The sequence below is a fragment of the Nymphaea colorata genome, chromosome 9 (assembly GCF_008831285.2).
Source record: "Nymphaea colorata isolate Beijing-Zhang1983 chromosome 9, ASM883128v2, whole genome shotgun sequence".
In the NCBI taxonomy this organism is placed as follows: Eukaryota; Viridiplantae; Streptophyta; class Magnoliopsida; order Nymphaeales; family Nymphaeaceae; genus Nymphaea; species Nymphaea colorata.
In genome coordinates, this window is record NC_045146.1 from 6713500 (window position 1) to 6727270 (window position 13771).

The window sequence follows — 13771 nt, forward strand, 5'->3', positions numbered from 1 at the left end:
TCATAGAATCCCAATTTGGGTTCTATAATCTCAATTTGATCATAGAAGGGTAAAATTGTTCAGATTGAGTCAAATTTGGTCAATTGACCAAAGTCAAAGCTTATTTGCAAGCTGATATTGATTTGATTGAGATAGTTTGATGAATTTGAGCTAAGAAAGCTCTTAATTGAGCTAAATTGTACTTTGACTGAGTTTAGTCAAAGTGGATTTGATCTAGTCAAGGTCTATTTCTGTCCACTAATTGGGTCGTGGGATAAACCTACCCTTTTGGCCAAGCTGAGCTTGTGTTGACTGAGCCCAACTGAATTTGGCACCACATGTGAGTGCAATAGGGTCGAACCTACTTGAATTAAGTAGGTTTGGTCAGTCTAGTTATTGTTTCTTGGAGGTTGTCCCCTCTTTAAAGAGGATCTAATTAAGGAAGAGAGAGAGGCATAAATGCCTCTACTTTCCTAGGTTTCTAGTAATGACCTCATTCGTTTCTCCTTGAAAACAATTTTTTGAAGTAATTGAGAGGAGATATTTTGAAAAGGAGAGGTGTGTGACCTCTTGGGGGGCTCCTAACCACATGAGCTAGGTGGGGCTCACATGTGGGTCCCACGTGGCATTCTAGATTTAGAATTAAATCTAGTTTTTGGAATTAAATCTAGATTTGGATTTTGCAATTGGATACAGATTTCAAATGATATTTGTAGTCTTGCATCGAAACATCTAGCATATTTTGTACTGAATCCTTTTTTATATAGAATGTCAGATAAAATGAAATATCTTGATGACATGTGTCTCATAGCTTTTTGCTCTTTTGGAGACATTTCAGGTGGAAGGGTTCTAGTTTGGAGAAAATCTTTAATGTTATGATACCATGGTGTTTTTCTACTTTCCTCTTGTAACACCTATTCTGGTATGACAAAATATGGTTGTTTGAGTATTCCAATTTTAAGAGATCTGATAGATTCTCCAAGTTTGAAGGTGATGGTGGAGCCTAAACTGGCCAAATCGTCTGCAATCAAGTTAAATTCCCTTTTGACATGCAAGAGTTGATACTCCTCAAATTGTTTTAAGAGGGAAGTTGCTAATTCTTGATATGAGTTTAATTTCTGATCTTTGACTTGTCAATCTCCATTGACTTGACTTACAACTAAGAGAGAATCTCTAAAAATATGAATTCTTTGCACTTTAAATTTGAGAATCATTTTGAATCCTTGTATTAAGGCCTTGTATTTTGCCATATAATGCATGCAGGAGAAATTCAATTTGACGGAGTAAGAAGTCATTTCCTTCTCTGGTGTGATGAAAAGTATACCTGCCCCAGCTATGCTTTTAGATCCATTGAAATACATCTCCCACGTCGGCTCTAGTTCGATCATTAGGATTTGTTCATTAGGAAAATCATCATTTGTTTTAATATCTTCAAATAGAGGTGAATTTTCCAATTGATCTGCGATGACTTCACCCCTTTGATGGATTTCTGCGACACATATTTCAAATCATATTGCATTAGCGGAACTTGCTACTTTACTATCATTTCATTCAGAAAAGACTGCTCAAGGATGTATTTGAGTGGATTAAGTTTGGATAAAATTTTAACTTCACATGACAATAGATAGTGCCTCAATTTTTGACACAGTCATATCAAGGCTAAGCAAGTTTTTTCCAGGTGTGAGTAATTCTTTTCATACTACACAAATGTCTTTCTGATATAATAAATATCATGTTCTATTTGACATTATTTTTCATATTGAGCCAAAAACACCACAAGTAGAGGTTTCTCTAGAATTGGGGGTTTTAAAATTGACAGACAAAGAAGATATTTCTTGATCTTTTTGAATGAAACCTGACATTCGTGTCCCCATTGAAACTTGACTCCTTTCAGTAGTTAATGGTTGAAGGATTCCGTAGTTAATGGTTGAAGGGTTCACACCCCATAGCAAGATTGTATATAAACCTTCTAATTGACTGAATCCTGCTTGCAGGCTGCGTAACTCTTTTAGATTTGTTGGTAGTCACATTTCAATAATTGCCTTTGCTTTGGAGGGATCCATCTCGATTGTCATTTTTCTCACCGTAAATCCCAAAAGCTTACTAGATTCTATGCTATATGCACACTTCTGTGGATTCAATCTAAGCTTATATTGTAAGAGTCTATCAAAAACTTGAGAAAGAATGCTGATGTAATTCTCCATAGTTTTCGACTTAATTAACAGATCATCCACATTTGCATCCATGATTTGATGCATTTTATCATGAAAAATAGCTGCCACAACCCCTTAATATGTTGCCCCAGCATTCGTTTGACCAAACGACATTACAGTATAGCAGAAAGTGCCACATGTGGTTTTGGTCTGGTCTTGAGTGGCCAGCTTAATTAGGTTATAGCTAGAATGTCTGTCCATGAAGGAGAACATAGCGTGGCCTGCAGTACTATCTACCGACAAATCGATGTTTGGAAGTAGATAGCCATCCTTTGGTGTGGCTTTATTCAAATCTTTGAAATCGACACAGAGTCAAATTTTGTCATTTTTCTTGGAGACTACCATGATATTTATTAACCGTTCAGGATAGTCAATTGTTCAGATGAACCCTGCCTTTAGTAAGTCTTCTAGACCTTTGTTAACTTGTCTCTCAAGATGGGGGTCTAGTTTCCTCAACTTTTGTTTGATTGGCTTGCATTCTGATTTTAATGGCAATCGATGCTCAACTAATTTTGTGTTGAGTTCAGGCATGTCTTCATAAGTCCATGCAAAGGCTTCTTGATGATTTTTGAGAAAGTCTATCAATTTTTCTTTTTCTTCTACTGAGAGACTTGTTCCAATTTGCAAAATCTTTGGATTCTCTTCCTTACCAATGTTAATTTTCTTAATCAGGTCATTAATCAAAGGTGATAGTTGATCTTGTCTTTTTATTTGGATGAACTCTGGATATTCTGCCTCAGTGAGTTCTGGATTTATCTCCTTGAAGGCTTTTGATGTTTGATCCTCAGGTGCCATCCTAAAGTTTATAAAAAGGTTGGATGGAATTTGAGACATTTTATATGGAAGTAAATTGCATATGTCATTGCATATTTGAATGTATTACAAAATGAAGACACTTGGTTTATTGGAGTACAACGACAACAAAATGATGACTAGATGACAAAATGATAGCGGATTTATTGATTCAAATTAATGGTGAACATCCCCCTATGATGTTGCTCTTAACAAAAGGCACTGACTTGAATTCTTCCTCGGCATCCATTTTTCATAACTTTGACATCCCAGGGCTTGGGTGCCTCGTTGTCCTATCAAGGTAATTGGCTCCAAGGTTCCCTTTTCAAGTTTGCCACGACCAGTGAAGGGCTGGTAGCCATGGTGTATGAGTAAATTCAATCCTTTTTCATTATGGCAGAAATTTTTGGATAATAGATGGCTTTTGTAACTTGTTTTAGGCTTAGTACCCTTTTTCACCCACATTTGTTTCTTTGGTTTTTGAATATTCAATTTGCTGAGGCCTTGAGATAATTATTCTTCTTTGCAGAATCGAATACTAAACACTTCAATTGTATATGTTAGTACCAGAATCATTAGATGCACAAAGCGATTTTGCATGTCCTCTCCATAGATTGTTATAGTATTCATGTTGTGAGTTCACTTGACACACTGATGTAGAGTGGAAGGAACCGCATTGGTAGCTTGCATCCATGGTCCACCAAGCAACAGGTTGAATGAGGGTTCTACATCCACCACATGAAATAAAACCCGATGATATGTCTCGAAGATGTTCAGATCCAAACATATACATCCTATGCAAGGTTGTCCCATTCCGTCGTATCCATGAATGAAAACTAAAGACGTGGATAGTCGGCTTGCTTTATGCCTAATGTGCTAGTTATTTGTTGTGTTCAAATGTTTAGGCTTACTCCTCCATCAATTAAAACATGGGAGAATCTGGTGTCCTTTATTTCTACCACTATGTGCAAGGCATCATTATGCGATGTACCTCCATTTGGTAGATCTTTATCAGAAAATGTGATCAGACCAGTTTTGTATAGTCCAAAAGCCCATTCATCTCCCTGATTAGGGCTAAATCATCCCTTCTTGACTTGAGGTAGGGGGACTAATTACTTGAAAATGGATTCCAAAAGTTTAGGATCTCATATTTACTTTTTTTGATCGACCTCTGCTGGACTATTTTGTTTGCCCAGTCTGGTCTGTGCATTGATGGATCGTTTGTCATGTTTGGAAAGTAACCCAAAGAAATCTAGAGATGCTTTATCCCTTTGTTTGCCACCATAACTTGATAATTTGTTGAAAACCTGACCATGACAACTATTTCCTTCCCATGTTTAGGAAAAGAGTTTTTGAGGATGTTCATTTTCACCGACCTCCTTGATGATTTCTTTGTCGACTGCATCTTGTACAATATTTTTGAGCACAAGAAAATCTTTTGTATCGTGTCCTAAGGCATGATAAAATTTGCAGTACTGTTTTTTATTTTTTCTCATCATTGGTAGAAGGTTGGAAATTTTTGGAAGAAACAGAGTGCCTCTTTTAATCAGCATGTGCATGACTTGTTTGTAGCTCTGTTCTAATGGGGTGTATTTCTATCATATCCCAATCTAATATGTTAGTTCTTAATGCCACTGCCACTACTGTTGGCTTTGTCTACTGCTCCTTTATTCTTGGGATAGTCTGCCCTTTCTTTTTTGAAAGCGGAGGCATTGGCTATGATATTGGTTGGAGCATTTTGACTCTTGTTGTTCTTCTTTGTATCTTCCTTGAACTTTACTAGGATGACAACATCAAAAGCTCCATTTTCAATTCCAGATTCGATGTATTTTGCTCTTTTGGTAAGATAATTGAAAAATTTGATTGGAGCATTAGAAATGAGGCTCTTCAGTGATTGTGTCGAATTGTTGGTAATTAGTCTCAGTGCATGGGATTGGGAAATTGGGTCCCTCATCTTATTGTGATAAGGCCTCTATCTTTGAATAAGATCCCTGACCTTCTCACCTGGCCTTTGTTTCAGATAACACAATGTGGTGATCGTTGGTGCAGTTTCGACATTCAAAATGAACCTTTCAATGAAAGCTTGATTAGTTTGTCAAAATTTTTCAATTCAACTGGATTGATGTGCTCCTGGTACCACTATACTACAATTCATTCCAAGCTCCTTAGGAAACATCGAAAGAAATCTCTATCATTGTGGTGAAATTTAAAGCATTCTGCAAAAAAACATGGCCCGATGTGCCTTTGGGTCTTCATGTCTATCAAGTTTGATAAATTTCTTAGGAAAGTTTTATATATGCTTGTCGTTTTCAAAACTTTCATAGAAATCTTTGCAGATGAAATTCCTTTTGTTCTTGCCTTTGAGTTGAACTGCATTCAACTTCTTTTCAACTTCTTGGATTTTTGCTTTCTAGGATTCTCCCTTCTTCTTCTTCTTGGGAGTCTTTGGTTCTTCCTCACTACTGTATTGTGGTAGCATCTTTAGAAGAATTAGAGCTGCTCGATGAAGATTTCTTTGTTTTCTTCCCTTTTTTTGTTTTCTTCCCTTTTTTCTTGGCCCTCTTTACCTGAGCTTGCTTTTCATTGAACATAATCATGTATCTCCAAAATTTCTTATATTCTTCATATTCCTGGGAGGTGTTTATAAGGAAGATTCTTCTCCCTTGTCTCTTATAAAAGTTTTCTCTAGCTCCATTTCAATCTTCTTTCTTTGTTGGCCTCTAGTCTCGACCATAAAGCAGATGTTCACCTTGTAAGAAAAAAATTTGAAAATGTCAGGATTTGAATTGATGAGAGATAATTTATACAGATGACAAAAAGACAAATTTTGATTGCATATTGAAAGGAAAATGACATTGACAAGACTTGACAAAATTCAACACAACTTGACAAAACTTGACAAAAATTTGGCTTGATTAACCATAATGAACTAGGCATGATGATCTAGGATGAAAGGATAGATGGACAAACTTCATTCCACCATTTTACATATTCAGGACCCATTCATAAACTATGGATAAGATACAAGTGGGCAAATGATTCCCAATGTTGATGGGCTTGGGTGTATATTCCGGACCACTCATCGGTATTCACTTCACACTCCACAATGGCTCCTTCTGACTCAATTGGATATGTTTTTCTTTGACGCATTGAGAATTGTTTGAGGCAATGTCTGGATATTATTCAACTATGAAAAATGGTCCCAATAGAAGACTTCCTCTGACTAGGTTGTAGGTGTATCTTGACTTGATGACTTCTCAATCAAACAAGTCCCAAATGATAGCAGAGTCATCCACTTCCTTAATCTTCCTACAGTAGTGCTCTATATTCGATAATTGGCCATTGGTGTTCTGAAAATGGCATGATTGTGGCTCAACGTCTTTGTAAAACCATGTTTGTAATGCGAAGACACATCCTTTTATCGAGTCTGCATCCCCAATTGAGAATCTGGTTAACCCTCGGTAAAGGAATGCCAAGGCTGCCATTGGTATGGATATGTGATGGATTTTGACATGCCCCCAATTTCTGAAACTATGTGAAATTCCATTATGTGTTCATTGTTGAAGAAGATGAGACCTACGGTACAAGTCACCATGGAATTTTTGTATTTATTTGCAACACTTATAGATAGTGAAGCAGGGTTGACATATTAGGAATATGTTTCACCAAGTTCTTGTAATGACAAAGGAACCAAATATGTTTTACAATCGGTCCCATAGGAACTGGTTTTCAATTGGTCTTCTTGAGTCACCTTTTGGTTCTACCAAACCCATAATGTTTGAAAACTCATCTAGAGTGATTGTCATTTCACCCCATGGGAACCAGAATGTGGTTAGTCCTTGGGTTCCATCTCTCAGCAACTGCATGGATAAAACTACCATTGATATGTTGCATGGCAAGACTGATTGTTTCTTTGAGACCGCAATCTTTTAAGTGGTCCGAAAACATACACTGAAAAGTTGGATACTACGAAAAATACCACTGAGGTAGGTAGACTCCACTTGGGATGATGCGAAGTTTGGATCGACCTTGACACGACCCGAATAGGATGTGGTCATATGGAAAAATGCTTTCTGAGTCTATCTGGACAAAAGAAAGTATTAGATGTTGACATGAATTGACCTAATAGAGACTCGAGAAACAAGTTTCGACATGGGTTTGGAGACACAGTAAAACATCACATCTCATGCATCCAAACAAGTAATTAATGAAAAATTGATAATGTATTTGCTAGGACTCTTGCTTATATGCATTGTTTTGAAAATTGATCTTAGAACCTATGGAGAATAAATGAGTGAATTTTTCTTTGTTTATCCAAAATTCAAGATATGCCTATATACCAAATCTATGATCGTCTTATGATCAATTGTGATTGTCTTATGATCATTTTTTTGAAAAATGGCTAAGTTACCTTAGTAGGCAAACTTGATTTTGAATTCTCTTTTGCCAAATCATGTGATTTGGTTTAAGATATTAGAAACTTGTGTTTTGGTTAGCTAAAGTTCATTCTTTCGATGAAACATAGTTTCCAAATTGGTAGAAAATGTATTGTTTTCTAAACATATTTTGGCTAAGATTATGAACACATTGCTTGTGTTTTCTTTAAAGTGAAGTGAAGTTGATAATTTTTTTTTGCAATATGATTTGGTCACTTTTTGCAACTCAAATTTGGATCACTTAATTTCTTGAGAATGTGCATGTGGTGCTATTGACTTTGAGTGAGTGTGAACGTGTGAAATAGGAAGGAAAACTATATGAGATATACATTCTTCACTCTTTTATAATTTCTCAAAGTTCATTCATTTGGAACATTTATGCACAAGTATGGAAGATGCAGTTCATAAGGTTGAGTCATGAATGAAAATCTCAAAATAATTAAAGATTAGGCAAATGAAGATGAAATCCACCTTTGAAACATTGGGGAAACATGGATATCATCCATTTTCCTCAAAATTACCATTAATATCAGATTTTATTCTAATTTAAATGGTTTAAAATTAAAATATCGGTGCTAAGACTGTTTGACTCTTAAAAAATGATGAAAATTTGGGTTGTCTACATATGAATTAAACACACACCTAAATCGGCAAAAAGCATGTGTCATATGCTCTCATTCATGTCGTGCAGTTCTAAGAATCTTTCTGTCTCTCCAAAATCAAACTAAATTCCAGATTCTTGTGCTAAAAGAACAATCCATTTCTTGGACTATTTAAACACTTTTGATCTTGTTCTTTAGGGGATATAAAGATTAGGGTTTTAAATATGATCTTATATTGTTCTCGAAACTTAATCAATCACATGTAAGTCTAGAAATTGATGAATGAAACAACAATTCCTAAAAGGCTTTTAGGGGCCGATTAGGTAGGATTAGAACTTTTTTTATTGTTTTACAATACATCCACTTTGTATTTGAACATTAGTATTTCAAGCATTTAAACTTTAAAATTCTCAAACTAACTCTTGTAAAGTAAGTTCTAATTTCAGCAACTTACGTAAACTTTATGTATGAGTTACTGAAATTAAGCAAACTTTAAGATGCAATGAAAGTGATTTCATAACAGCACCACTAAAATTGACAAAAAAAATTCCTTTTTCTTAAAATCAACTTAGAAACATGTTTTGACCAGATTTTAAAAGAGAAACATGACTCTTAACAAGAGGTCACATGTGCATATATATAATAATATATATATGTACACGTTATCCCTTGAAATGAAAATTTCGACAAGGGAGCATATGACATATGAATCATGATGATTCATGGCTAGGTTTTTTACGTAGGGAGATTGAAAACTGGTTTTTAATCCCCTGTACCACCCTTGATCAATTGAAATAAAATAAACATAAATCATATTGACTTTGAATGGAAGGAAACAAAAGAACACTCAAACCAATTCATTCTTAATTTCACCATGCAAGGGTGGATCACATTCGCGAGAATGTGTCCATCCCTAATTGGTATTTATATTATATATATTGCAGCAAACTCCTCTCTCGCCGTGGGAATCACTCATGGTAGGGGGTTCAAAATGGAGTTAGGTTGGTTGATTTTGAAAGGGTCGTGGCTTCGGGGCCCTTTTAAAAACTTGATTCATAGGTTTAGTTTTGGAGAAACTGCTTCATGCATGCATCGTGCATTATATGTAAAGTTGATCTGTGGCTTTTTCCCTAGCTGGACATCATTTCCAGCGATGAAATAAATGAAAATAAATCCCTCCCCCGTGTGCTTAAATTAAAATAATAGCAAGAAGCTGAAATAGATGAAAAATGGATTAGAGTCACCTACCTTATGATTGGTCTTGATGCTTGATCTTCCTCCTTGCATGTTTTTTAAATCAAGCAATCCTTAGCAAGAACCCAAACTTGGATTCGAGCTTAGCAAAGCTAGAAGAAAGATGACTTATTTGCTGAGATTTGTAATGGGGAAGAGAGAGTTTCTCACCACAAAAATGCTAAGGGTTCACTTAAGCACCCTATCTTAGCAAAATCGATAGAGAGAATTGAGAAAAAAGGAGAAGAGAATGAGAGAAAGGAAAGAGGGCTTGGATGAATTTTCGTCTTCTTCTCCTCGACTTCTCTTCTTCTATCCTTGGCTACCACGAGCAAATGAAGACCTCTTATCCAAAGTCCCAAAAAATCGTCCCCACCTTGGCTGCCAATGGGGGTTCATATAGGGGAAGAGGTGTTCAACCACCTCTTTAATTTGCCTTGGAAGTTTGCTCAAGGCTTAGGAAGTTGTAAAATAGATTAAATGGTTTTTTAATGGCTCTAATTCACCACACCTTGCTCATTTACACGAGCTAGGTGGGCTGGGCTAGTGTGGTCAACCTTGATTCAAACCTAGCTGCCCAATTTTGACCAAAATTTTGGAAGAAAATGTCCCTGCACAGGGTTTTGCCTTATTTCATTTTATCTTTTTTTTCATTGTTTGAAATTATGCTTGTTAGATTAAAACCTAGTTACTAAGCTCTAAATGTTATTGAATTATGACACTTCAATATAAATTTAAATAAATTTTAAAAATTCTATCAAATTTGGTTTGAAAAGGGCATTTTCATCCATAATTTGCTTGAAAATAGATGTCAGTTGAACCAAAATTTGGTTTTAAATATTTGATTTGTGCATTGGACAATTTCAAATGTATTTTTGCTTTTCATAGAAACTGAATTTGGGTTCTGTAATCTCAATTTGATCATAGAAGGGCAAATTATTCAGATTGGGTCAAATTTGACCAATTGATCAAAGTCAAAACTCATTTGCGAGCTGATATTGATTTGATTGAGATAATTTGATGAATCTGAGCTAAGAAAGCTCGTAATTGAGCTAAATTGTACTTTGATTGAGTTTAGTCAAAGTGGATTTGATCTGGTCAAGGTCTATTTCTGCCTACTAATTGGGTGGTGGGATAGACCTACCCTTTTGGCTAAGATGAGCTCGTGTTGATTGATTTCAGCTGAATTTGGTGCCACATTTGGGTGCACTAGGGTCGAACCTACTTGAATTAAGTAGGTTTGGTCAGCCTAGTTTTTACTTCTTGGAGGTTGAACCCTCTTTTAAGAGGATCTAGTTAAGGAATAAAGAGAAGCGTAAATGTCTTTCTTTTCCTAGGTTTCTAGTTATGACCTCATTCTTTCTCCTTGAAAATGAGTTTGTAAAGTAATTGAGAGGAGATATTTTGAAAAGGAGAGGTCTGCATGAGCTAGGTGGGGCCCACACGTGGGTCCCATGTAGCGTTCTAGATTCAAAATTAAATCTAATTTTTGGATTTAAATCCAGATTTGGATTTTGCAATTGGATAGGGATTTCAAATGACATTTGGAATTGGATTTGAATTTTAAAATAATTTGGGTCGTAATCATGCTTTGGGATTCATGTCATGAATTAAATTCATGATTTGAACCCAGATTGTTCTTAGATTCGAAATTGGTTTTAAATTGCAATTTTTCAAATCTTTTGTGAAATTTTTTTGTAAAATTTTTTGACAATGCTTCAATCAACTAGGGTGGAAAATTTTGGGGTGTTAAGAAGGATGTCCCTAACCTAGTTGAATCCCATTGTGAAGTTACATGTTTGACTTGTTTTCTTTAATTTTTTTATGGATCAGATTTCTGCACAATTTTGTCAGACTATAACTTTTTGGTTCATCCATGTTTTGTGATTCTATAAATTACTATTGATGCTCTTTAAATAGATAATCTATAGACCATTTTTTTAAGAATAAATAAGTTAATTTGGTACCCTTTTCATCGTTCCAAATGTGATGATGAAGTTACTATGTTAATTCTGTTTTTGTGGTTTCTATGTCATTCGTGCCTTTTTTCCTAAGTTTGCAATATCATAACTTTTAACCTCTTCCATATTTTTTGAATATGGAAAGTCATCTTGATCCTTGTTATGCAAAGAGTCTATAGACTAATTTTTAGATCTGATTAGATTTGTTGTGGTTTTAGTTAGACCAAATGTGTGAGTTCAACATGTTTTTCAGATTCTATTTTATGCATTCTGAGATTCCATTATAGGTTTTTGATCCTACATCATTTCAGATCCAAAAATGTTTTTCAAATCTACAAATTGGAGTTGATTGTCTCATGTATAGAGAGCCTTCCTAACTAGTTTCTGGACAGTCTAATGTGGTTAACCTAACTTTTGAACTTGTCAAATTCAGCCACTGAGTAAAGTTGTTTTGTTTTCGAGATGTGTTGGATTATATTCTTGTTATTTTGGACATTGTGTTTGATTTTTAACGCCATTGTGCAACCTTTAGTTTCAAACTTGCATTCAAATTCACTAAGAAACTCGAGCTAGCACACAATGTGATCCATGACAACGCTCCTTACACGTGTATTCTTTATTTTGCCTGGCCCCTGCATGTATGTTCTGTATTATTTATGTTTTAACATGATCTGTTATGCATTCATATAGTTTGTTTTCACCTTGCATTATGCATTTAATTTGAAAACCATGCATTTAGAATTAGTTCATGTGAGAATCTGGCTGGGTTGATCAACTATATGCATATGATAATAGTTCTTAGTCCAAAATGACTTTTATGTGGATACAATTTTTGAAGGCATAGATTCTGAATTGCATGTCTTCAAAATTAAACATGTTTTCAAACTTGTTTGTCTAAAACACTTGGTTCAAACGTGATTGAGATCTAAACCCTAGATTTGATTTACCTAAACCGTATTAGGTTCACTCGATGCGTCAACTAAGCCTTGGTGTCAAGCCCGCTAGAATGAACTTAATCCTAACCCACATTGGAACTAGGCTAAAACCTTGATCCTTGTTAATTTGCCTAAGTCAATTCCTTTGAGTTAATGTAGGTTTAGCTATTTAAACCAGGAATGGATCTCGATCTCATGAATTGAATTTTAGACATTCCAATTGGGATTTGACTTGATCATACCTTATATCCATATTAGTAAATTGAGTTTCCATATGGATCTCATGTTTGGAATTTGGACCTAAACTTTGATGAATTAGGATCACAATTTCGGATCTTACACGAAAGTGGATTTCAATTTAGATTTTGGATACTATACCTAAAACTTTGGATCTCAGATCTTAGAATTTGGATCATGATTTCAGACCTTATAAGATTAGATCCTAGATGTTACAAGTTTGGATTTTGGACTTGAACTCAAATTTCAACCTTAGTTAACCCAAAAACCCTAATTCCAAACCCTTAGATTTAGATCTCTGACTTGGATCATCAAGAGTAAATTTGGTTTGTCATAAATTGGATCTTAAACTTAGATTTTGATCTCAATATTTTGGATTTGAGATCATAGATTTCTTTACATCCACTTTCCAAAGGCCTTAGATACTAGATCTAAACTATGTCTAGACATAATTTAGATCATCATATTAGATCTAGGATTTGTTGCATGGATCAATGATGATACAGATCATGAACTGTGTCCTTGTGTTCCAAATGTACTTTCCTTTGGTTCCTGCATTCCAATTTTTGATCGCATACCAACAGCCATAGTTAAAATATAAGACATGTTTCTGCATTTAGGATATAGATGGCAATCATAACTTAAAATATAGAATTATTCAATTCCTTGATCTAATTATCCCTAGTTAAGGTGCCAGGAATGGTTAGATCGCATACCGACAGCTCGTGTTCTATCTCTTGTGATTTCCCACAAAAAGTACTAATGTGAGTACATTTTAAAGTTTTTTCTCATACGAGCAGTTATATGTAAGATTGTGATTCTTGCATGTAAACAATAATGCATGTTAATTTGATAACGTTTATCCTCAATATAGTGTCAATATGTTAAAAGTATATAGGAAAATATAAATAACGTATCCACTTAGGCAAGTTGGGCCATTGAAAGGGAATCCTTGCATGCTCGTATTATATGGTAGAAATGTTTTCTTGTTAAGGGCTTTCATGAACGTATTATATGGACAAGTAAAATTTTGAAAATTGAACTTTGAACGGTTAGGAGAATGAAGTTTAATGATATGGTGTGACTGATATAATTTCTTATGTTTATTCTCTATCTCCTCCCTTTCTCTCTCTTGCTCTCTCTCACTAGGCTTGACAAATACTACCAGTTGCTTAAGTTTGGACTGGTGTGAGGTTCAGGTTGGGTTTCAAAAGTTCATTTGGTGCTTACTATATGTTTCTGTATATATTACCTTATTATGATTCTTATTTCTTAAAATGGTTAGATCCTTGCGTGCTTCATTTGAAATATTGGACTGTTCGTTCTCTCTCAAGTAATGGTCATGTTTTGGTCTTATACATATTTATGAAGTTGGTTCAGCCT